Raw genomic sequence first — 25,519 nt, forward strand, 5'->3', positions numbered from 1 at the left:
GGAGGGTTCTTTCCTCTGCCCTTTGTCCTGTCATGCAGATTCCAGAAGCTAGAGAAATGAGGAAGAGGCTTCAAGCACAGGAGATGCACGTAGGACCAGTGAGAAGGGGGCAGGAAGCATGGGGCAGATCTGTGGGTGTGGCCCTGGCAGCATCTGCTATACCTACTGTTCTGTCTTCGCAAAGACTTCCTTTTTCTTCCCTGGCTGAGCCTACTTCCAACAACCATGTTCTTCAACATGGCCATACATCTCTGAGAAAGTCTTTCCTTAGCCCTGACATCCTGATTTATGCCCCTGTCGCAGGATTCCTTGCACCTCCCACCATAGAATTCATTACCTTGTCTTTTAATGGCTCATTGACTGTTTTCCCTACCTAGGCACAAGCTGATGAAGGCTACAATTTTGTTGATCACTAGGTTCCACAGTGCCTGGGGCATAATATATATTCAATAAACAGTTCATGTATTTTAAACAGCACTTAACCATATCCTTAAACTCAAATTTAAAACTCATTGTATAACCCTAAGTTCAATTTCCCACTGGATCCTGAACAAATAATTCCCATCATCTCAGTGACATGGCATTTGACATATGTGAACTTGAGAAGAGCAGCCCCTGTCTGTCAAGGGAAAAAGTTACCTTTCAGGATGTCCAAATGGAAACTGTAGCACAACCAAGAAAATGAGGCTGTAATAGGGTTTTTCAGCTGACTAATCAGATTTCCAAATATATGCACGCATATTTTATGTCTCCTTGTATTATTACTCACTCATGGAAAATATGTTACTGCTAAATAAAATAGTATATGACAACAATCAATAGACACATATGCCTTTTCTCTTTCACACTTGGTTAGGTAAAAGGTTTGCCATAACATGCTGTCAAACAGAAGTGATTACTCTTATTAGGAACAATAACACAAGAGTGTTTCATGCACACTGCTGCTTTGATGGAGACCCAGGGATAGAGTAAACCATGGAGAGCGGCCCCAGACACTGAATTTTAAAAAGGCGATGATGTTACAATATATAGAATAGATAGCCAATGAGAATTCGCTCTGTGACTCAGGTAACTCAGACCTGGCTCTGTAAGAACCTAGAAGGGTAGGGTGGGGAGGGAGGTTCAAGAGGGAGGAGACATAGACATGCTTACGGCTGATCCATGTTGATGTTTGGCAGAAACCAACACAAGGCTGTAGGGCAATTATCCTTCCGTTAAAACCAAATAAATTTAATTATTATAAAAAGGTGATGAGGGGACTTCCCTGGCGGTCCAGTAAGACTCCACACTTCCAGTGCAGAGGGTGTGGGTTCGATCCCTGCTCAGGGAGCTAAGATCCTACATGCCAGGTGGCATGACCAATAAATAAATAAACAAGGTGGCAGTTACCATTAGCTACTGTCCAAACCACAACTTAGTGAAAAGTTCTCCTGAGGAATTCAGGAAGCTCTGGAACAGGAAATGTCTCTCCTTCAGCAGGCTGACTCAACTTGCTGTCTGGTTTTCCCTCCCCTGTGGTACATTCACACACCCTTCCCATGCCTGAGATAGCTCCCTGAGAAATTCCTGCCTGATGCTGGGCAGGCTGTTAATCTCAAGGCTTTTGCTTCCTGCCAGGAAAGGGTGCAGAGAGCGGCAGGTACAGGGCTTCTGGCTTTTCCTGCAATAGGAGGAAAGGCTCAGTTCATCTTCTGTTATTTTTTTCCACTTGTACTTCTTTCCAGTACTTTGGCCGCCTGATGCTCAGCATCCATACTCCGGGAGATAGTGAAGGACAGGGGAGCCTGGCTTGCTACAGTCCACGCAGTCGCCAAGAGTAGGGCACAACTTAGCGACTGAACAACAACATACAGTGTGAGTCGCTTCAGCTGTGACTGACTCTGCGTCCTTATGGACTGTTACCCGCCAGCCTCCTCTGTCCATGGGATTCTCCAGGCAAGAATACTGGAGTGGGTTGTCATGCCCTCCTCCAGGGGATCTTCCTGACCTGGGGATCTAAGTCGTGTCTCCTGCATCTCCTGCATTGCAGGCAAATTCTTTATCACTGAGAAACCAGGAAAGCCCACAGAGGAATGTACAGCAGTGCTAATTATATGGATCACGTTGTGCATCTCATCCCTAATACTTATTTATCTTATAACTGGGAGGTACCAACTTTGACATAAGTAAGTTCTGGGGGTGTATTTGACTCCCTTCGCCCAATTCCCCCTCCCCCACCCCTCCTTCTGGTAACCACAATTCTGATCTCTTTTCCTATGGGTGAGCTTGTTTGTTTTGGAAGTATAATTGACCCATGACACTGTGTTAGTTTCTGTTACACATTGTTGTGATGTTGCATTTCTGTACATTTCAAAATGATTTGCATGATTAAATCTATTTATGTCAAATATGCCACCATACAAAGATACTAAACATAGCTATTAAAATTGCTTTTATCCAGTTCTAGGTGGCCATCTCTCCCCCTCGTGCCCTGCCATGATACAAACAGATCATGCTGTCCGTGGTCCTTAGCTGAAGGGCTGACCCTGAGCGGACTTCAGAATGTATAACTGCCCAACAACCTCAAGTCTTGATTGTCTAGACAAGAGTCAGATTTTTAGCATAGTTGACTTTTTTTATTGCTAAGTTGAGAACAATGTTATTTTCAGCAAAGCAAAACTTCTTTAGTACTTTGAAAGGAATTAAAAAGCTGAGTGAATTAAGAGCCCCAGAAAGTGTGGATATAAATTTTTGGAAACTAATTTTAGCCATGAAAGCAGTTATTTTCTATCAGACTACAATGCAACAGTGAGGAAGATAAGTAGTAAATATGTCGTTGCTATTTGACAAGCCTGTGGTTTCTTGGTTCCAAATTACTGACAACTCAACTCCCTCTCCTTTAGAAAAAAGAAAACACTTTAAAATATTTTCAAATTAAAAGCATTTCAGCTAGATAACAGTTGTTAGAAAGAAGTAATGAGATAGATATTAGAAAATAAAGACAAAACTAAAATGATTAAAATTCTACCTCCCAAAGGAAAAATCTATTAATAATTAGCAAAACTTCCCATGCAGTTGTAAATGATTATTCAGGGTTTTATTAATATATATGTTGGCTTCAATGTCTAAATAATTGGGTTTCAAATAGCCTTTCCACAATAATGGCATGCATACAAAAAGGTATAGCCTCAAGCAAAATGTCACCTGGGAAAAGAAAAAATCAGATGACCTTTCTTTGACTTATTATGAGTGCTGGACTTGCATTTATAGTATGAAGATATATATGCAAAAATACTGGAATGGGTAGCCATTCCCTTCCCTAGGGGATCTTCCCGACCCAGGGATTGAATCCAGATTTCCCGCATTGCAGGGGAATTCTTTACCATCTGAGCCACTGGGGAAGTCCACACATGCACGTGTAAGTATAGCATGACTACAGCATGGCTTGTTATTCCTTATGTACCTGCATGGCACCATATTGACATTTTAAATTTGTAGCTCTCTGAACCTCTATCCCTTTTAACCCAACTCTAGAAGTAATACTGTAGTGTTCACAAGCCAGTCCTAGACTTTCTGTGTTTTTTAAATCATTCTTTATTTTTTATTGGAGAAGAATTGATTTATAATGTTTCAGCTGTACAGGAAAGTGATTCAGTTTTATATACACAGATAGGTAATTGATAGATCTAAATATTATTTTTCAGATTATTTTTCACAATAGGTTATTACAAGACATTGAATATAGTTCCCTGTGTGTTTTTAATTCTAAATTCCCAATTTATCTCTCTTCCTTTTTCCCACTTGGTAACTGTAAATTTATTTTCAATCCAAGACCCTTTGGATCTGTCCTCCTTTTTAAAATCACCAATTAATTACCCAGTGGGTTCTCCAGACTCTCGTGGCCTGGGGAGTGTGTTGTCACTTGAAATGGGGTTGTTACTGGGATGACCCAGAGGGATGGGATGGGGAGGGCGGTCGGAGCGGGGTTTCGGATGGAACACACGTAAACCCATGGCTGATTCATATCAATGCATGGCAAAAATCACTACAATATTCTAAAGTAATTAGCCTCCAACTAAAATAAATAAATAAAATAAATAAATAAATGAAATGGGGTTGTTATTCTGAGTCCCAAGTCAGCCACAGAGGCTAACATCCTGGTCACATGGTGTAAGAGCCAAGTGGACTGGATTTAGGAGATTTAAATTAATGCCTCAGCAACAAAGATGGCCAAGCAACTTTTCTTTCCTACAAAGAAATTACTTCATTGCACACGCAAAATCCTTTCCCTTGGAAATAAGATAAGCAGGTGGCTGCAATTTGTATCAATTAAATTGTGACCTCGTTTCTGCAATTTGCATTTTTTTCTTTCTTAATGATAGCTTTTTAACAAAACTGCTGATGGATAAGCACTTAGGAGATTTGATTTTTCTATGTCTATCTTCTTTGCACTACTTAGAAAAGTTTTAATAAGAAATATAACCACTCTCCACTTGAGACTTAATGAACATATTCTCTTTTTATTAAAAAAGTTGCAAAGCCAAGTAGAGCACTTTTGGAAATGATGAATATGGAAATTACTATTCTGCATTTTGGTCTTGAAAAAGTTATGTCTGAGTGATCATTACAATTAAAGATATTTTTCTTGAAAAAAAAATTTCAAAGCTCCAAATAAAACAAAAGGCAGGTTAGAGAGCAGCTAATGAAAGAAGTTAATGCAAAATTGGATGAGTTGATAAGAGTGACTAGTTACAAGTAATGATGAGAGTTGTTTTTGTTAGGATCTAATTTTCCATGATTTTATTTTATGCTATTTTTCCTGAAATAGTTATACTGATGTATCCTAGTACCCTGGGCAACAATTTGGTTTGTCAAAATCATTTAGACAACAGGAGGATGGAATGAAAAGCTTGATTTGCAGTTTGTAATCACCAGGGATTCACATGGCTCCCTCTCAGCCGTGTAACACTACATTTTGCATGTAGCACTTTTGCAGTTTTCACTTTCAATCAACTCCACCATTAGCATCCTTGCCATTAACATAACTTCTTTTTCCTCATGTTTCTCTCATGATCCTGCCTAAGTCTTCATAAACCACCAGACAAACAAAAGTAGCACTAACTCCATCACTAATACAATTCCAAAAGTCATTTCAACAACTGTATATACATGCACACATATATGTACTTACACACACATAGTATGCATGTATGTACAGAAACATATACCTATATGTGAGCTCCCCTGATGGCTCAGAGGACAAAGGAGGCAAGAATATACAATGGAGAAAAGATAATATTTTTAACAAGTGGTGTTGGGAAAACTGGTCATCCACTTGTAAAAGAATGAAACTAGAACACTTTCTAACACCATGCACAAAAATAAACTCAAAATGGATTAAAGATCTAAACGTAAGATCAGAAACTATAAAACTCCTAGAGGAAAATGTAGGCAAAACACTCTCCGACATAAACCACAGCAGGATCATCTATGACCCACCTCCCAGAATATTGGAAATAAAAGCAAAAATAAGCAAATGGGACCTAATTAAACTTAAAAGCTTCTGAACAACAAAGGAAACTATAAGCAAGGTGAAAAGACAGCTATCAGAATGGGAGAAAATAATAGCAAATGAAGCAATGGACAAAGAATTAATCTCAAAAATATACAAGCAACCCCTGCAACTCAATTCCAGAAAAATAAACGACCCAATCAAAAAGTGGGCCAAAGAACTTAACAGACATTTCTCCAAAAATGACATACAGATGGCTAACAAACACTTGAAAAGATGCTCAACATCACTCATTATCAGAGAAATGCAAATCAAAACCACAATGAACTGCCATTTCACACCAGTCAGAATGGCTGCTATCCAAAAGTCTACAAGCAATAAATGCTGGAGAGGGTGTGGAGAAAAGGGAACCCTCTTACACTGTTGGTGGGAATGCAAACTTGAACAGCCGCTATGGAAAACAGTGTGGAGATTTCTTAAAAAACTGGAAATAGAACTGCCATATGACCCAGCAATCCCACTTCTGGGCATACACACCGAGGAAACCAGAACTGAAAGAGACACGTGCACCCCAATGTTCATCGCAGCACTGTTTATAATAGCCAGGACATGGAAGCAACCTAGATGCCCATCAGCAGACGAATGGATAAGGAAGCTGTGGTACATATAGACCATGGAACATTACTCAGCCATTAAAAAGAATTCATTTGAATCAGTTCTAATGAGATGGATGAAACTGGAGCCCACTATACAGAGTGAAGTAAGCCAGAAAGATAAAGACCATTACAGTATACTAACACATATATATGGCATTTAGAAAGATGGTAATGATAACCCTATATGCAAAACCAGAAGAAGAGACACAGATGTACAGAACAGACTTTTGGACTCTGTGGGAGAAGGCGAGGGTGGGATGTTTCGAGAGAACAGCATCGAAACATGTATATTATCTAGGGTGAAACAGATCACCAGCCCAGGCTGGATGCATGAGACAAGTGCTCAGGCCTGGTGCACTGGGAAGACCCAGAGGAATCGGGTAGAGAGGGAGGTGGGAGGGGGAATAGGGATGGGGAATACATGTAAATCCATGGCTGATTTATGTCAATGTGTGACAAAACTCACTACAATATTGTAAAGTAATTAGCCTCCAACTAATAAAAATAAATGAAAAAAGAAAACTATTAAAAAAAAACTGCCATATGACCCAGCAATCCCACTCCTGGGCATACACACCGAGGAAACCAGAATTGAAAGAGACACGTGTACCCAAATGTTCATCACGGCACTATTTATAATAGCCAGGACATGGAAGCAACCTAGATGTCCATCAGCAGATGAATGGATAAGAAAGCTGTGGTACATATACATAGTGGAATATTATTCAGCTATTAAAAAGAATACATTTGAATCAGTTCTAATGAGGCAGATGAAACTGGAACCTATTATATAGAGTGAAGTAAGCCAGAAAGAAAAACACCAATACAGTATACTAACGCATACATATGGAATTTAGAAAGATGGTAATGATAACCCTGTCTGTGAGACAGCAAAAGAGACACAGATGTATTGAGCAGACTTTTGGACTCTGTGGGAGAGGGCGAGGGAGGGATGATATGGGAGAATGGTGCTGAAACATGTAAATTATCATATGTGAAATGAATCACCAGTTCAGGTTTGATGCATGATACAGGGTGCTCGGAGCTGGTGCACTGGGATGACCCAGAGGGATGGGATGGGGAGGGAGGTGGGAGGGGGGTTCAGGATGGTGAACACATATACACCTATGGTGGATTCATGTCAATGTGTGGCAAAACCAATACAATATTGTAAAGTAAAAAAAAAATAATAATAATAAAATAAAAGGAGAAAAAATAGAGTGTTTGATCCAGAAAAAAAAAAAAATCCACCTGAGATGCAGGAGCCACATGTTAGATCCCTTGGTTGGGAATATCCCCTGGAGGAGGAAATGGCAACTTGCTCCAGTATTCTTGCCTGGAAAATTCCACGGACAGAGGAGTCTGGTGGGCTACAGTCCATGGGGTCATAAAGAGTCAGACACAACTGAGTGATTGAGCATGAACGTAATACCTACGTGCATATGTAATATTCATATTTTAAGTATATAACATGTATGTTAATATAGACACTCAATAACTAACACACATAACAGAAGTGTAAACCTTTTTGTACTTTCTTTGAAAGGTCTAAGAACTATGTTCATCCACTCATACAACAAATATTTCCTAGGGACCATCTATCTGCTGGCCACACTGTCACATGGTGTGATGTTTTATAAAAAAGACAAAAGCCCATCTCTTATGTCACAGACACTGATGATTTAGTGCAACTGGATTTTGAGGGGCAAGTGAGAAGCATGAAGCAGATCATGAAGAGTATTCAAATGGAAAGGGTGTATTGTATTGCTAGCGATAGCAATCAATAACAGTGATAGATAGTGTTAGTGATCATGATAATGACAATTTTGTCATTAATGTGGAAGATTGTTCAGCAATGAGTCTTTCCTCCCTTCCCCAAATAGATGGGACAGGTATGCTTTTGAAACAGAAGGGAAGGGAGCAGGGTACAACCTTTGAAAGCATGACATGGCCTGAAGACATGACATAAACTGATTAGAACCAAATGGGTCCAAGATGGTAATTGAGTTGACTTCCACTAGACCTTGGGTCTCAGCATACATTCATTGTAACCCATCAGCAAGCTAAATGACACACCCACAGGTCCATGACAGCACCAAGGCAGACCTTCAAAGACCATCAAAGACTGGGTGGTGGCCCAATTCCCGGAAATCTCTGCCCCTTCCCCCCAAACAGTTGGAATAATCCTCCCACTCATCAGCCTATGAAATTATCCAGCCCATAGAAACTTATCCACACCATATTTTGAGGCCACTCTTGCCTTCTGAGATGGCCCACACTCTGTGTGTGGAGTGTTTCTCTCTAAAGAAGTCTGTCTGTCATTGAATTCTGTATGCAATGAGACATCAAGAACCTGAGCTTCACTAAGTCCTGAAACTAGGTGTGTGATCTCAGTTGGAAGACTGGATTTTGGCCAAGTTTGAGTCCTAGCATGTGGATTCAAGGCCAAATCTAGGTTACACCATTTCACTTTCTTCTCTACTGGTATCAGCTTGGCCATGGATTTAATTTGGCCAATGGAACATGGACAGGAATGACAGGGTGCCAGTTAAAAAGAATGTCAAGTTTCTGCCAGTCCTGCTTTTAAAAAATGTCATTGACCACAGAGGTTTCTGTGGTATTTTGAAGGGCAGTAAGCTGCCGACTTTAAGGCACATTGAATGTTTCTGCTTATTGTCAGTGATGAACAGGAAAGATCCACAGTTGTGTATCATTTTAAAAACTGTTTACCAGTAATGAAAATTGTTGATCCACCTATTGATTCCACATTTTCAAAATAAGGCCATCCCCTGAAATTGAAAGTTGCAAGGTTCAATGTAAAAGGGTGAATAAATAGAATCCGTGTATAAACAGATTGGCTACGAACAGTTTCCTTCTATTTGTGTTTCGTGGTTTTGTTCCAAGTTCATCCCCTGGTGCCCTGTGTACTGTCTGCTGGTACAAAGTAAATAGTTAATGAATATTTTTCAGTAAAGGAATCAAGTTCAGAAATAGCAGTCAGCCGTTTGATCAGTTTGTTCATTCAGCAAGTATATATTTGTTGAGCATAAAAGCAAACCTTAAAAATGTCACAGGTGCCATTGTCCCTGTCCTGAGATCACAGCTGGTTGTTCTGACTAGCTTTCTTGCAAGGAGGTGTGGGCATGTGAATTGTTTGAGCTGATGAAAAATGAAAATGGAGGTATTTATTTGCTTGGTCTGGACTCTCTACCTCACTTCTCCACCTCCATGATTAGAAACTGTTTTTTAATTTTACATTACTGAAGTGTAGTTGATTTACAATGTTGTGTTAATTTCTGCTATACGGTAAAGGGATTCAGTTATATATAGATACACATTGTTTTTCATATACTTTCCCACTATTGTTTATCACAGGGTATTGAACGTATTTCCCTTTGATGTACAGTGGGAACTGTTGTTTATCCATCCTATATATACTTGTTTGCATCTACTGATCCCAAACTCCCAATCCAGCCCCCATTTCTCCTTCCCCTTGGCAAGCACCAGTCTGTTCTCTATTCCTGTGAGTATGTTTCTGTTTCATACATAAGTTCATTTGCATCACATTTTAGATTCCACATATAAGTGATATCCTACAATATTTGTCTTCCTCTTTTAATTTTATTATAGTATAGTTGATTTACAATGTTGTGTTAGTTTCAGGGGTACAGTAAAATGAATCAGTTATACATATATACATATCTACTCTTTTATAGATTCTTTTCCCGTATAGGTCATTGCAAAGTATTGAGTAGAGTTCCCTGTGCTATACAGTCGGTCTTTATTAGCTATCTGTTTTATTTATAGTAGTGTGTACATGTCAATCCCAATCTCCCAGTTTATCTCCCCTACCCCGTTTCCATCTTGATAACCACAAGTTTATTTTCTACATCTGTTACTATTTCTGTTTAGTAAATATATTTATTTGTACCATACATTTTTTTAGATTTCACAAATAAGCAATATCGTATGGTATTTGTCTTTCTTAATCTGACTTACTCCACTCAGTATGGCAATTCTAGGTCCATCTATGTTGCTGCAGATGGCATTATTCCTTTTACAGCTGAATAACAGTCCATTGTATACATGTACCACATCTTCTTTATTCATCTGTTGATAGACATTTAGGTTACTTCCATCCATGGGATCATGAAGAGTTGGACACAACTTAGCCACAACTTTGTAAGTTGGACACAACTTTGTATTGTAAACAACAATACAAAATGTCTTGGCTATTGTGAATATTGCTGCTGTGAACACTGGGTTGCATGTATCTTTTTGTACTAGAGTTTTGTCCAGTTATATGCTTAGGAGTGGGATTGTGGGATCATATGGGAACTCTATTTTTGTGAACTCTCGTACTTTGATTGAGCCTTCATCATTCTGGGTCTATGAACAACTACAGTGACAGACTCTCTTACCCTATTGATTCACATTAATCATTCAACATGTTAGGAAAACACTCTTCTAAATGTTGTATCAGATGCAATGAACAAGACAGCCTCCACCCTAAAAGTGCTAATACCTAATTAAAATGCCTAATAGAAATTAAACAAGAGATGCAGTACAGTTGGCAGATGGAAGTAGTAGATATAAATCTATGTGCATGTGTATATATATATATATGTATACACTTTATCTGGGCTTCCCAGGTGGCATTATTTGGTAAAGAACCTGCCTGCCAATGTAGAAGACATAAGAGACAAGGATTTGATCCCTGGGTTGGGAAGATCCCCTGGAGGAGGGCATGGAAACCTACTCTAGTATTTTTGCCTAGAGAATCCCATGGACAGAGGGAGCCTGGTGATCTGCAATCCATGGGGTCGCAAAGAGTCAGACACGAAACTTAACCCAACAGGCATACTTTACTTTGTATATTCATAAACAAACATCTGCTTTGTATATATACTACTTTGTTGAGTATATAAGCAAATGTTAGAATTGTATTACTTTGTAGATATAAATATATGTATATATAGAGAGAAAGAAGTTGAAGTCTATTGATTTCTCTTTCCCAAACATAATCATTCTCTGTAAGATAATCACTATCCTGTTTGGTGTTTGTCTTTCTCAGAAGCTTTTTATTTAGGGCTTTGACTGCTTCTGGTCATAAGAGCTTAAAGCACCACCTGAAGATTGACTTAGGAGTATCCACCAATGAGAGATTACAAATATAGACTTACAATGACCAGAGTTAATGAATATTAATATTTCATAAGGAGTCAATCTATTTCATTACATTTTACATTAGTTCTAATAAATCTTTTCCCATCAGTAGTCCTAACAAATTGAATAGACTTTACAAATAATTAACCAATCTCAAATGTGTCATAAATTCACCCCAACTTTGGAAAGAGTCCCAGTAAGTACTTTTATGCTGTATTCTTGCAAACAAGCCGTAATTCACAATTAACTCTGATTTAAAGTGTGACAGGTATTTGATGCTGTCAAATGACAAGTTTCACTTAAGCACAAAAAAGAAGCCCAGTTAAATTCCCTATAATGATAGGTTTGGAGAATGCTCATTTCAGTGTCCTCTAGCCCCATGGCAGGACTTTGCTAAGAATGATTTTAATGGAAGATAACACTATGAGGGGAGATAGCCAAGTTCAGAGAAACATCTGAAAAGTAAATCAGAATCACAGAAAGCTTCAGTTCTGTCCTCAATTTCACTACCTTTTCTTCCATCAGAAATTTGGTAATGTCAACTCTGCAAAGTACTAAAATCTTTTCACCTATTATGGGCAGCATTTCTGTAAATGCAATATGGTGATTCATCCTGAAGATGCATCCTTGTCTTTTTTTTCTTCAAGCCCACTAATGTGAAAGCAAGTAACCAATTAAGTTTTGACTTTTTATAAACATAAAGCATCTACATTAAAAAGGTTCAATTCCTTCATCTTTAACTCTGAAAGATCACAAAATCTGCCGCCATATTATTATTTGAAAGTTTCTAGTGAAGAAGACCACAAATTAATGCTTGTAAAGCTAAGGGAAAGATAGGTTTTGTTATGCTTTATTTCTCATTTAAAGGTCAAGCTAGTTTTTGTTTTGTTTTTTTTTTTTAATAGAGTTGTCCCTTTTGTGAGCTAGAACACTAGGTTATAAGTCACTTTTCAGTTTTTCAGCATTTTATGCAGATTTTAAAGCTTTGGGCTGAGAAAGCAAATCTCCAAATCTCCATTTTCTTTTCTTTTTTTTTTTTCTAAAAATATGGAACGCTTCAAGAATTTAATCCAACGATTTAACTTTAAATATAAGAAAACTATGTTATAAAAAATATTCTGACCTGTTAAATAAAATACTATTGAATCATATAAACACAACATTGTGGAAAAACTTTAAATATGAATTTTGGTAAAGAATTAATAAATTGGTTCAAGACAAGGTAGCAGTGTATTTCTTGTGTTTCCTTACAGGTTCTAGGAAAAGTTTGTGTTTTCACGATGATGTTTTATTACATGAAAGGGAAGTTGCAAAGATTTAGCTAGTGGAACTAAAGATTCGTAGTACAAGCCCAGTGGAGGTACTGAAAAAAAAAAACTGAGTTATTCTTTGGAACTGTGCATAACTTTGCTGTAAACTGTCTACTTTAGAATGTTTTAGAAAATACAAGAACACACACACAGACATCCCACTTGTCTTCCCAGTAATGACAACATCACACATGGTATAACCTCTGGAAAATTCCACTGTATTAATATAAACACTTTTCTGAACTTACTGTCTTCCTAAAGTGGTTTCCTGAGACCCTCAAGGCTTCTCCTGATCATATTTGGAGAAGTACTGTCCAGCACGTACAGTTTAGTAGTATTGGTAGTTAGTGTTAGCCACTCAGTCATGTCAGACTCTTTGTGACCCAGTGGACTGTAGCCCACCAGGCTCCTCTGTCCATGTAATTCTCCAGGCAAGAGTATAGGAGTGGGTTACAATTCCCTCCTCCAGGGCATCTTCCCTACACAGGGATCGAACCCATGTCTCCTGCATTGCAGGCAAATTCTTTCCCACTGTGCCACCTGGGAAGCCTGTATAGTTTGGAGAATCTGAATAATTAAGAATGCTTCCTTCCTGTGTGATTTCTGTTCATGTTTTGTCACATCCACGTTTTGTCACAGTTTTGTCACAGAGGAACCAGAGATCAAGTTGCCAACATCCATTGGATCATCAAGAAAGCAAGAGAGTTCCAGAAAACCAACTACTTCTGCTTATTGACTATGCCAAAGCCTTTGACTGTGTGGATTGCAACAAACTGTGGAAAATTCTGAAAGAGCTGGGAATACCAGGCCACCTGACCTGCCTCCTAAGATCTGTATGCAGGTCAGGAAGCAACAGTTAGAACTGGACATGGAACAACAGACTGGTTCCAAATAGGAAAAGGAGTACGTCAAGGCTGTATATTGTCACCCTGCTTGTTTAACTTATATGCAGAGTACATTGTGAGAAATGCTGGGCTGGAAGAAGCACAAGCTGGAATCAAGATTGCTGGAGAAATATCAATAACCTCAGATATGCAGATGGCACTACCCTTATAGCAGAAAGTGAAGAAGAACTAAAGAGCCTCTTGATGAAAGTGAAAAAAGAGAGTGAAAAAGTTGGCTTAAAACTCAACATTCAGAAAACCAAGATCATGGCATCTGGTACCATCACTTCATGGCAAATAGATGGGGAAGTAATGGAAACAGTGATGGGTTTTATTTTGGGGGGCTCCAAAATTACTGAAGATGGTGACTGTAGCCATGAAATTAAAAGACGCTTGCACCTTGGAAGAAAAGTTATGACCAAATTAGACAGCATATTAAAAAGCAGAGACATCACTTTGCCAACAAAGTTCCATCTAGTCAAAGCTATGGTTTTTCCAGTAGTCATGTATGGATGTGAGAGCTGGACTATAAAGAAAGCTGAGCACTGAAGAAATGATGCTTTTGAACTGTGGTGTTGGAGAAGACTCTTGAGAGTCCCTTGAACTGCAAGGAGATCCAACCAGTCCATCTTAAAGGAGATCAGTCCTGGGTGTTCATTGGAAGGACTGATGTTGAAGCTGAAACTCCAATACTTTGGCCACCTGATGCGAAGAGCTGACTCATTTGAAAAGACCCTGATGCTGGGAAAGATTGAGGGCAGGAGGAGAAGGGGACAACAGAGGATGAGATGGTTGGATGGCATCATCAACTCAATGGACATGAGTTAGAATAAACTCTGGAAGTTAGTGATGGATAGGGAGGCCTGGCGTGCTGCAGACCATGGGGTCACAAAGAGTTGGACATGACTGAGCAACTGAACTGACTTTGTCACATCTGGTATCTCATTTGATTTTCACACTATTCCTGTGTTCTTGTAAGTATGCAAGGCAGAGATCGTAAACTAATTTCTAGGTGTCAAAATGAAGTTGCATAACTTGCCCAGGTTTGCCTAGTAAGTTTCTCCTCCTAGACAAAGCCCCGACATTTCAGAGTCCAAATCTAATGATCTCTTCACAGACTTTCTCTTTGCAACATTTGTCATATCCATGATAAGGTCACATGTGCACACATGATGTCAGAATCTCAGAATCGGAACAGAACTATCACATGAAAAGCTGATTAAACACACTAAAGCACACACAAATATGCAAACAGAAAAGTTAGACAAGGTCTCTGTTTTCACTTGAACAAACCCATCATTCCTTTTTCTAACTTCTTTCAGAGTTAATCCGTTATCTCTCAAGTTGTAAAATATTGCAGGCCTAAAATACCATAAAATATTTCAAAATGTTCTAAGTTCCTACCCTTGCAACCCCCACCAACAGCCACACTTGACACGCTTGCCCCTTCCTGCCACTTTTTCTAGCAAATGTGTGAACACATCCTGCCAAATTATTTCCATCTTAGCTTATGCCTTTCTGGGGTCTTAGAAATGTCAGCCTACAGAGAATGAGATGCCTAGGAAAGATAGTTTAAATAACCTACTTCCGTATCTGTGGTCTGCCAGCTTTATTCTCAAAGAATAAAAAAAAAAAAAGCAAACATATAATCCATAACCAAGTGCAAATTCATTTCCTTTCACAAGGAATGGTTTAGAAAACTATAATTTATGAGGAGACAATATTTTAAAAATGATAACACTTTGAATGATTTGACATTTACCATAGTTGAAATAAATTTCTCATGGGGTAAGACAAATATGACATATTTGGCAGAATAATATAAGCAATAGCAATTATTAGTAAAACTCATTATCAAATAAAATATATTTAGATGTTTGTTCTTTTTCAGCCACTCAGTTGTATCCAACTCTTTTGTGACCCCGTGGATTGTAGCCAGCCAGGCTCCTCTGTCCATGGGATTTCTCAGGCAAGAGTACTGGAGTGGCTTGTCATTTCCTTCTCATTTTTAAAGGGACAGATAATTTTATAGAGGACATGGGGTTGTGATCATTTTCAATCTAATAGAACGTTAAGGAGACTTCCCAAATTGAAAAATTCAATTGAACAAAGTAGATTATTACAATTGGATTGGACAAAATGATTGAAAGATAATCTTCTTTTTAACCATGAGAATCGTCATCATGTTACATCATCGCATTCAAGGCGAGAAATCTCCATGTGTAATATGAAAGGAAGATTCTCCAATCAAATGGAAAGGGTTGGCAAAAGAACCTATCAATTGTCTCCCCTTAAATAAGCTCATCATGTTTTCTGAAGGAGAATTGATGCAGAAAGTAGACAGGATAATAGGACAGACCTTGGACTAACTTGCAAAAAAATCTGCAGGCAAGAAGTAACATCTGGGCCAATAAATTACCCAGACAAAATAAGTGGCTTGGTTGATATGGAGAGATTTAAATGGAAGTAAACAAACATAAATAAACCAGGAGGGCACTCAAGAGTTTGGAGAGGGCAAGGAAATTAAAGTCAAATGGAGTAAGAGAAAAATGCAAGAAGCAATGAGTGTTCAGATCTCTTGGAGCATCTCTTCCCTGGTAGCTCAGTTGGTAAAGTATCAACCTGCAATGCAGGAGACCTTGGTTTGATTCCTGGGTCAGGAAGATCCCCTGGAGAAGGGATAGGCTACCCACTCCAGTATTCTTGGGCTTCCCTTGTGGCTCAGCTGGTAAAGAATCTGCCCGCAATGTGGGAGACCTGAGTTCAATCCCTGGATTGGGACGATCCCCTGGAGAAGGAAAAGGCTACCCATTCCAGTATTCTGTCCTGGAGAATTTCATGGACCGTGTAGTCCATGGGGACGCAGAGAGTCGGACACGACTGAGCAACTTTCACTTTCACCCAACCTGGCTTACCTGGCAGAGTTCAAGTTGAAATCCCTGGCTGGAGAGCTCTCACAAGTCAATCACTACAGATTTTCCTAGAACTACTTGGATTTTTTTAAAAAAATGTTGGCTGTGCATGTGGGATCTAAGTTCTCCAACCAGGGATGGAACCTGCACCCTGTGCATTGTAAACATCAGTCTTACCCACTGCACAGCCAGGGGCCACTTAGGTAGAGAGGAGGAAGGAGAATTCCCCATAAGTGGCCAAAGATACTTGGGTGAAAATAAATACATAAAATAATAGTGATGATGTGGTAATGTTAGGAGAATTTGTGACAAGAAAACAAACTTCTGAACTTACCTAGTCATCCAGTGGTTAAGAATTCACCTGCCAATGTAGAGGACACAGGTTTGATCCCTGGTTTGGGAAGATTTTACATGCCACAGGGCAACTAAGCCCACGTCCTTCAACTACTGAAGTCAATGCACCCTAGAGCCTGTACTCTGCAACAAGAGACACGGCCACAATTCGAAGCCCATGCACCACAACTAGAGTAGCCCCAGAAAACCCACAAACAATGAAGACCTAATGCAGCCAAAGATAAATAAATCATTTTTAAAAATAAATAATAAAACACACTTTCTAGTGACATAACCAAAAACCATTTAGAAGCCAATACAGACCAGCCAGGTTTCTGTTTAAGCTCGTAAACTGTAAGCAAAGTAAAGCCACTTGGATTCTCAAAGCTATGTATTCTTATTTTACACACAACTCCAGTGGAATTGGTTATTTGTTAAAAGAATATTAATGGGCTCTCAGTGTAGCCCAGCTATGCGCCAGTTCCTAGATGAACAAGGGAAAAGAGATCCTTCTTTTTTGGAACTTATATTACAGAAAATACATTTTTTCAAGCTGAAGTTGTTTACAGGAGGCAAATTGGCCTGCGTCGAATTTTTAAGAAAGCATTCTAAAAGCAATGAAAAGTGATAGCATATGTAGTAAGATTCTGGGGTGAAATGATAAAAGCCAAAGGTAAGAATTCATAAAGCTTGTTTGTCCGTGACAATGGACTAAAGGAACAAGCAGTATTAAAGAATTATTTCCAGAGCTTTCCTGGTGGCTCAGTGGTAAAGAATCTGCCTGCCAATGCAGGAGACACAGGTTTGATCCCAGATCTGGGAAGATCCCCCATGTTGTGGAGCAACTAAACTCGTGCACCATGACTACTGAGCCTGTGCTCTTGGGCCCGAGAGCTGCAAATATTGAGGCCACATGTTGCAACCACTGAAGCCTGTGCACCCTAGAGCCAGTTCTCTGCAACAAGAGGAGCCACTGCAATGAGAAGCCTGTGCACCACGACACAAAAGTAGCCTCTGTTCACCACAACTAGAGAAAGGCCCACCCAGCAATGAAGACTCAGCACAACCAAAAATAAATAAAATTATTTTTTTAATTCAGTGTTTCAAAAAAAGAATTAGTTCCAGAGATAATCACGTGTACTCAACCATGCCACCAGTGTTTACAGGGATGATTCTTTGTGAGACACACACGTGCCCACAATCACACACACACGATCACACATACACACAGACACATGATCCTACAGTCATCATTTTCTGCTTACAGAGCATGAAAGCAGAACACATTTTGGATGGATGCCCATGAAAGTGGTTAAAATAAATTTTGGTTGCTTAAAGATTGTATGAATGGTTGAGCTTTAATGAATCATGTGTTGTTAATGATGATGGATGCATGGGTTGTCCGGCTTTATCCTGACATCTGTTTTTCTCTCTTGGCTGATATGGCATTCAACATATGGCATCCTCGTCTGACTCAGGAGTACAAAGACATTGAGCCGGACTAACCAGTTCAGTGTAGGCTAGGAGGTATGTCAGAAATAGATCCAGAGGAGAGTTTGTCAGGAGAGCTCACACATGAAATCAACTTCATTATTAGGGTGGATTTTTAGGAAATGAAACTGCACTTCTCTGGACAGGATACGTCCCACCGATGCCAAGAAACCATAATCCAGCCCTTGTTTCTTTGCCCAAGGTCTGCCTTGATGTTCTCCAGTATCTCCTAGGACCATGGAAATCCATTTGAAAGGATGGCATGAAAGGGCTAATGTCTTCTCAGAACATAGTTTTAGATATAGAATGAATTCTGGTAACTGATGGACTAATTTACAGAAATAGATTTCCGATGGAGAGTGCATTGGATATTTTATTAAGAGTCTCCGACAGAGAGATGCCACTTGGAATCTGAAGACACTAGTAAGAGTTCCCCTTCCCACCACTGCAAATTACAAAATACAATCTAATTCTCTGTATCATTTATTGATGCCCCTAAAATCTAGAAAAGTGAGCCAAGCTGGCTACTCTTCATGAGCCTCTTAAAAATCCATATGAAAAGAACACTTCCCTAACCCAGTGTGAGGATAAATGCTCAGATGTTTAATAGCTCAGATGCCTCCTGGGTCTCTCAGGTTCTGAGGATTGCTGTCCTTAGCCCACCTCCTTCAAGTAGATTAGTCTCCTATGTGTGGGATTTTATCAGCTTCTTATGTGTAACTCCTTTTCTGTTAGGGATGTATATAGCAACCATTGTAAAATTAAAATAATATTTTGATTTCCCAGTAAATTATAAAAGGCAACTCCTAAGAAAGTAAAGGAAGGTTTTAAGGAAAGGGTGAAGTCAATGGAATTGAAAACAAAGTGTGGCTAAGACTTCCAGACACTGGATACAAAATTAAAATCATGCCTGATTCATGAGACAAAAGAATGAGTTAACACAAGCTAATTGAATATTTTTACCCTTGGTCATTTTTTCTTCTCTCTCTTTGTTTATTAAAAAATGCAAAGGTGTCTGTGAAGAAAGAGAGAAAGAGAGTGGGGGAAGGAGAGAGGTAGGAAATAAGGAAGAAAGGAAGAAAAAGGGGAAGGAAAGAAGAAAGAAAGGAAGGAATGAATAAGGGAAGAAAGAATGGACCTTCCCTATGACATTTTGCTCTCATAGGGGATTTTGTCAATGAAAAGCATATAATTCTTTAATCATTTAGTATTAATATTGCAAATCTTAATAAAATATCTTTATCCTGTAGAGAATGTATCATTTGCTTTGAAGTTAGTGACAGTTAATAAGATGGAAAGAGTAATAAAGAGAAAAATGTGAAGAGAGTCAAGGTATACAGACATTATTTTAATTTACAAGCTACAGTGGTGCTTTCACTCGCTGGGTGAGCTGAATATCAAAAGCACTCTCTTATTTCCCTGTTGGATTGGTGGTATATAGAAAATGAAAACCTCACTTATATTTGCAAGCTCATTAATCATGGTATAGTGTTAACATGTTAAGACCTAGGGATTAGGCCTAGTTATCATTGTTTGGCATAAAATCAATTCAAGAAATATATCTTTAGAGTAAAAAATGTACAGTATGAATACATTATGAATATATTTTGACCTTTTGCCTATGTTCCATAGGACTTCAGGGAGGAAAGTTATAGAGGTGCCTTGATTAAAATGGATTTTTAGTGAGGTCAGAGCTTTGAAGGGCATGATGAATTTTACATCAAGCAAGTCTAGGCAGAAAAAAAATATGTTAATATATTTTTACATTCTTTTCCTCCCTCCTTCTCTATAAAAGCTTGTTTTACAAACTACTAGGAGAAAATATTGATTTTGTCATCATAAACCTTCAGTGCTGAAATTTTATGCATTTTATTGGCAATTAGAAGGTACTAAAAGCTGAGAATGCACCATAATGGGATAATCAAGGAGTTGATAGTAATCACAGGGGGCAGAAAATAAATTAAAAGCTCGCATTGTGTAACCCGTTATAACATGGTCTGCACAATATTAAATTATTCAGCTAAAACTGTTTAACACTCAGTGAATTAGCTTTCAGTAGAATGTGAAAATTGACAGTTTTTTTCCTTATACTCCTTCCCAAACACCACTAAAATAAGAGTATTGGTTTTATCTTTAAGGCATAATCCAGGGGACAAATGGAAAGGGAGAAGATGTAATCAAAAAAACCACAACAATAATTGAAAGTTCGTGATAATAAGAAAACAAAATCCTACCCTAATGAGGAAAGAGAAGGGAGCCACACAGAACTCTGATTTATTTCACAGAATTCTGCCACCTCCCAAGTCCCATTCATTTGGGTACTTGCCCCTCGATGATGCTGGAATCTTCTCTGCAGACAGTCAAATAGAGTCTTGGAAACAATGAGTATCCCATAATGAACACAAGCTTGGGCATCTGCATGCCAAGTGGAGTCATAAAAAAGGTGCACTTAATTCCTCCAGCAATATGTGACAACACTTCTGAAATGTTGTCTACTAGGGAAGCTCTTTAGAGAATCATTGCTCAGGTGTTTTTAAGGGGTTGGGGGGAGCTGGTCACATAGGCATCCTCTGCTTGGTACATACAAAAATCTCAGACTCCCAAAAGGAAAGATTATCAACAAACTGTATTGTATACATAAATAATTTTGACAGTGAGCCATTCTTATCAGGGGATGGTGAGAACCCTCCTGAAATCCAAGTTTCAACAAACTAGTCAAGGGTCAAGCTTGTAAACTACTGACCTTTCAAAGGTCGGCACTCCCGGGACTACAATGTTAATTTTTTCTTCATCGAAGATATGTTCAAGTTCAGGGAAGAAAAATAACTTTCATTTCCACTAAACGTGTGACTTGAGGGATGTGAGTCTGGAACTTTAGGCAGTCAATGTTGCCTTCTCCTTGGAATTAACACAACAGAAGAAAAAAACTGAGAGATGGTAAAGAGAAACCATATTCTTCTGAGCCCCTAGACACAGCCATACCTTCAGCTTGAAGCTTCTCTGGATATTTATTTTGTGAGCCAATAAATTCCCTTGTTTCGTCTAGATTGAATGAATTTTTTTCCACTGGCAAAAGAGACATAATTTATTTATCCCACATGGTCAGGACCTACTATTGTTCATCGTGTGTGTGTGTATGCCTGTGCTCAGTTGTGTCAAACTCTTTGTGACCTCATGGACTTTAGCCCGCTAGGTTCCTATGTCCATGAATTTTTCAGGCAAGAATACTGGAGTGGGTTGCCATTTCCTACTCCAGGGAATCTTCCTGACCCTGGGATCGAGTCTGCATCTCCTGCACTGGGAGGTAGATTCTTTATCACTGTGCCACCTTTTTAATCATGGGATACTGTTTTCTTAGGAAACAGAAGAAGTCATTGAAGAAAGATTTGAAGGAAAGGAGGCAGGAACAAGATGAGTGGTAGAGATCAGAGTGAGAATAAAGTTTAAGTGTGAGCTGAGTAGCCAATCTGACAAACCAGCATGGTTTAAAGGGGAAGCCTGAAATTCTTCATGGAAATCTTATTCTTCTGCACCAAAAGATGCCACCCATTAAATAAAATGCATCATCACATGCATTGATGTATCTAAAACCGAAACAACACCCTTACAGTATCATTAGTATGAAAAAAATATATTTTAATTGGATTGTGAATAATACAAAGCAGTAGGCTTTGGCAAAGAAGCTTGTTTTAGGGAAATAATTTCTAAAAAACAAACAAACAAAAAAAAAAATATTAGATTTCCTGCTTCAGGAGAACCCTTATTTAAAGTCTCATATTTGATCTGAGATGGTAAATATTTATAACCCTAATACAAATGATATTCATTAGACATTGGTTCTGAATTTTTTTTCTGTATTGCCATGTAAGAGAAAAAAGAGAAGAGTTACAGGCCTGGACTTAAACAAAACTTCCTTTAGGAAAAAAAATCAATGGTTAAACCATCCCTTGCTTTTGAAAGAAACCAATGTTCAGAAATGCAGACTTGGAAAGGAGATGAATAAAGCTACTGTGTCCTAAAGTTGAGAAACATTCAGACTCCTTTTAAACTGTAGAATAGAATTTTGATATCACTAGAATAGTTCTCTAATTACAAGTGTAGAAAATCTTGAATTACTAGTTATTCATGGTTAGTCAGTGGCAGGTGTCACAAAGTCAGAAGAGCGAAAATGGAATGGAACTGAGTGAAGGTGACCGTGGGGAAGTGAATGGTAAATTTAGTGTATTACAGGGCACTTTTACTCACCTCCTGTCATTATACCATCCCAACAGTGCCAAACTTTTCACAGAATTCTAGAAATTCACATTTTGTATAAAATCTCTGAATTAAAAAAATTTTTATAACTAATTCAACCCAATGGCAGCTGAAGCGAACACCTTTGAAGTCCAGCTTGCTTCTGCAAGATTGCAAATTTTCTTTTACGGCATATTTGGTACTAATGTGACTCCAAATAAAATGCCACTTTAGACACTGGGGTCACATGGAATTATTTAGTTATTGGGGACTGATGAGTTTCCTGAATTAAATCGATGAGGTTGGGTTTTTGCTTACTCTATAGCTCAGTGTACCAGCTTCCCAGGTAGTGCTAGTGGTAAAGAATGCACCTACCAATGCAGGAAACTGTAAGAGATTCAAGTTCGATCTCTGGGTAGAGAAGATCCCCCCTGGAAGAGAGCCTGGCAACCCACTGCAGTATTCTTGCCCAGAGAATCCATGGACAGAAGAGCCTGGTGGGCTATAGTTCGTAGGGTCGCAAAGGGTCGGGCACAACTGAAGCGACTTAGCAGGCACTCGCAGATAGCTCCATGTGGGAGGATGGGCATTTCTGCTCCATGCTGTCACTCAGGGCTCCAGTTTCCTTCCCTCTTGGGGCTCTGTCATAACCTGGGCTTCACGTCCTTCATAATCAACTCATGGGAAGAATAAAGGGAAAGGGAGAGCATATGGAATAGACTCTATTACCCCAAAGGTGACATAATTTTGTTATCACACTATTACTTTAATTTCCATTTCATCAATTACTAGTGAATTTAAAATTAATTTTACTGGTCATGTGCTGTTCATCTTTTGTGAATTGCTTGTACAATATACTTTATAAGCTGTAAGCAGTTTTTCAAATGTAGAATTTCTTTGCCTTTTCAAAAAACAATTGGAGTAAACTAACTTGATTGCCTCCAAATCCTTACAAACTGCTTTATGGACTAAGCTAGATCATCTGCTTTTACAGATGAGGGAAATGAGGCTCAGATAGGGGACCTGTCTTATCCAGATCCTATAGTTGACTGGGGAGGAATGGAGACTGGAGCCAAGGCCCCCAAATCCCAGACTTTCCCCTAGAATTTTATGTGTCTTTATTTTTCCTCTCCACCTGCAATGCTCACCACAGAAGTTGGCCAGAAGGTAGGAGAGGGAGGATAAAAAGAGTAAAACCCAACAACACTCTTGATGGCCCCGTGGCATGGGAATGAGGAATGTGAATGAAGATAGAAAAATGCTTCCAAAGAATTGAGGAGTGTAGCTTTCAGATCTTAGTCCTATGGCATTATTATAGAAATATCCCTTCCCTCGGAAAAAAAAAAAAACCAAAACTTAGCTCCTGAGGACTTCCCTGATGGTCCCGTGGTTAAGACTTACTACGATGCAGAGGGTGCAGGTTCAATGCCTAGTCAGGGAGCTCAGATCCCACATGCCTCATGGATGAAAAAAAACAAAACATTAAACAGAACCAATGTTGTAACAAATTCAATAAAGTCTTTAAAAAAATGATCCACACCAAAAAACAAAAACAAAAAATAAACTTAGTTCTTAAATCAGGGATTCTCAGTGAGAGGGTGTTTTTTTCTCCCAGGAGAATCTGGTAATGTCTGGAGAAATTTGGGTTGTTATAACTGGGTAGAGAGTGTTTCCTTAACATTGAGGGTAGAGGTTAGGGATACTTGCAAGCATCCTTCAACACACAGGAAAGCCCACACAAGAATCCCTACCAAATGTCAATCTTATCAAGGTTGAAAAACCCTACTTTATATCAGAAATGCATGACCCAGAGCCTGTGCCCTCTAAACATTAATATTTTTGTGCTTTGTATTAAACACCTTTACTTAGCCTCAGGAAATGCCCCTTTAAAAAATAAAATGAAGCTTATGTCATCAAGAACTTTAATAACCCAGTGATTAAGATCTTTGCATGTGCGCTCAGTTGCAGCTGACTCTTTGTGACCCCATGGTCTATAACCCACCAGGCCTTGCAGTCTGTGTGATTTCCCAGGCAAGAATACTGGAGTGGGTTGCCATTTCCTCCTCCAGAGAATCACCCAGGGATCAAACCTGTGTCTCTTACATTGACAGGTGGATTCTTAACCACTGAGCCCCCTGGGAAGCCCAATTAAGATCTTTGGGCCCTTGATAATTCCCAAAGGACAAGAGCAATTCAATCACCATAAAGTCATTTCATGGAAGTCCATACTTTGGTCCACTGAAAATGACCACAAATGAAAGACAAATCTGAATGCTGCTGATTCAGCTTCAGGAAGGATAACAGCTCACTTGATTGTGGGAATATGCACCTGAGCCTGCAAAACACAGTCTCACATTTTAAAACTGGGCAATAAATATGAGAAATCCATTCACTGAGATCCATCTTCATTAAATGAGATGGAAATAGGTTCACTGAGACATTATTGAGTATCTCACAAGAGATAGCACATACATCTGCATCACATTGCATAACATGACTGCAAGAAAATGCCCTAATATTTGGCTTCTTTTACCAACGTTTGATAAATCATAGGCATTTATATAAATCACATGCTTGATGAATTAATGAAGTGTCCCATATATCTATTCCCAAATATGCCAAAATTTTGTTTTTTGACTGTGAAGTCAGATATCATGGTTTAGAGATTAAATCTTATAATTTTTAAGTGTGAAACAGATCGCCAGCCCAGGTTAGATGCATGAGACAAGTGCTCAGGGTTGGTGCACTGGGAAGACCCAGAGGGATGGGATGGGGAAGGAGGTGGGACGGGGGTTCAGGATAGGGAACACATGTAAATCCATAGCTGATTCATGTCAATATATGGCAAAAACCACTACAATATTGTAAAGTAATTAGCCTCCAACTAATAAAAATAAATGGGAAAAAAATCTTATAATTTTTAAATGATAGCAGTAATGTATTATGTGGCTTAATAAAAACTCTTCTGATAGTTGAAGACGAAGGGACCCATCAGTATCAAGTCATGTGTGTTGCTAAGTTTGTATTTATTTTCCTCAGAGAT

The 25,519-nt window shown here is 38.8% G+C and overlaps 1 long non-coding RNA gene across 1 annotated transcript; it reads right to left on the reverse strand.

The window, feature by feature from the left end:
- Nucleotides 1-1,852: 1,852 nt before the first annotated feature.
- LOC122420123 lies at nt 1,853-13,123 on the reverse strand. Its single transcript, XR_006263200.1, has 3 exons — nt 13,109-13,123; nt 2,864-2,871; nt 1,853-1,982 (listed from the first exon to the last, which is right to left on the reverse strand). It is a non-coding gene; the product is annotated as an uncharacterized LOC122420123 (long non-coding RNA).
- Nucleotides 13,124-25,519: the final 12,396 nt, after the last annotated feature.

Source organism: Cervus canadensis, chromosome 1, assembly GCF_019320065.1.
Source record: "Cervus canadensis isolate Bull #8, Minnesota chromosome 1, ASM1932006v1, whole genome shotgun sequence".
Classification (NCBI taxonomy): domain Eukaryota; kingdom Metazoa; phylum Chordata; class Mammalia; order Artiodactyla; family Cervidae; genus Cervus; species Cervus canadensis.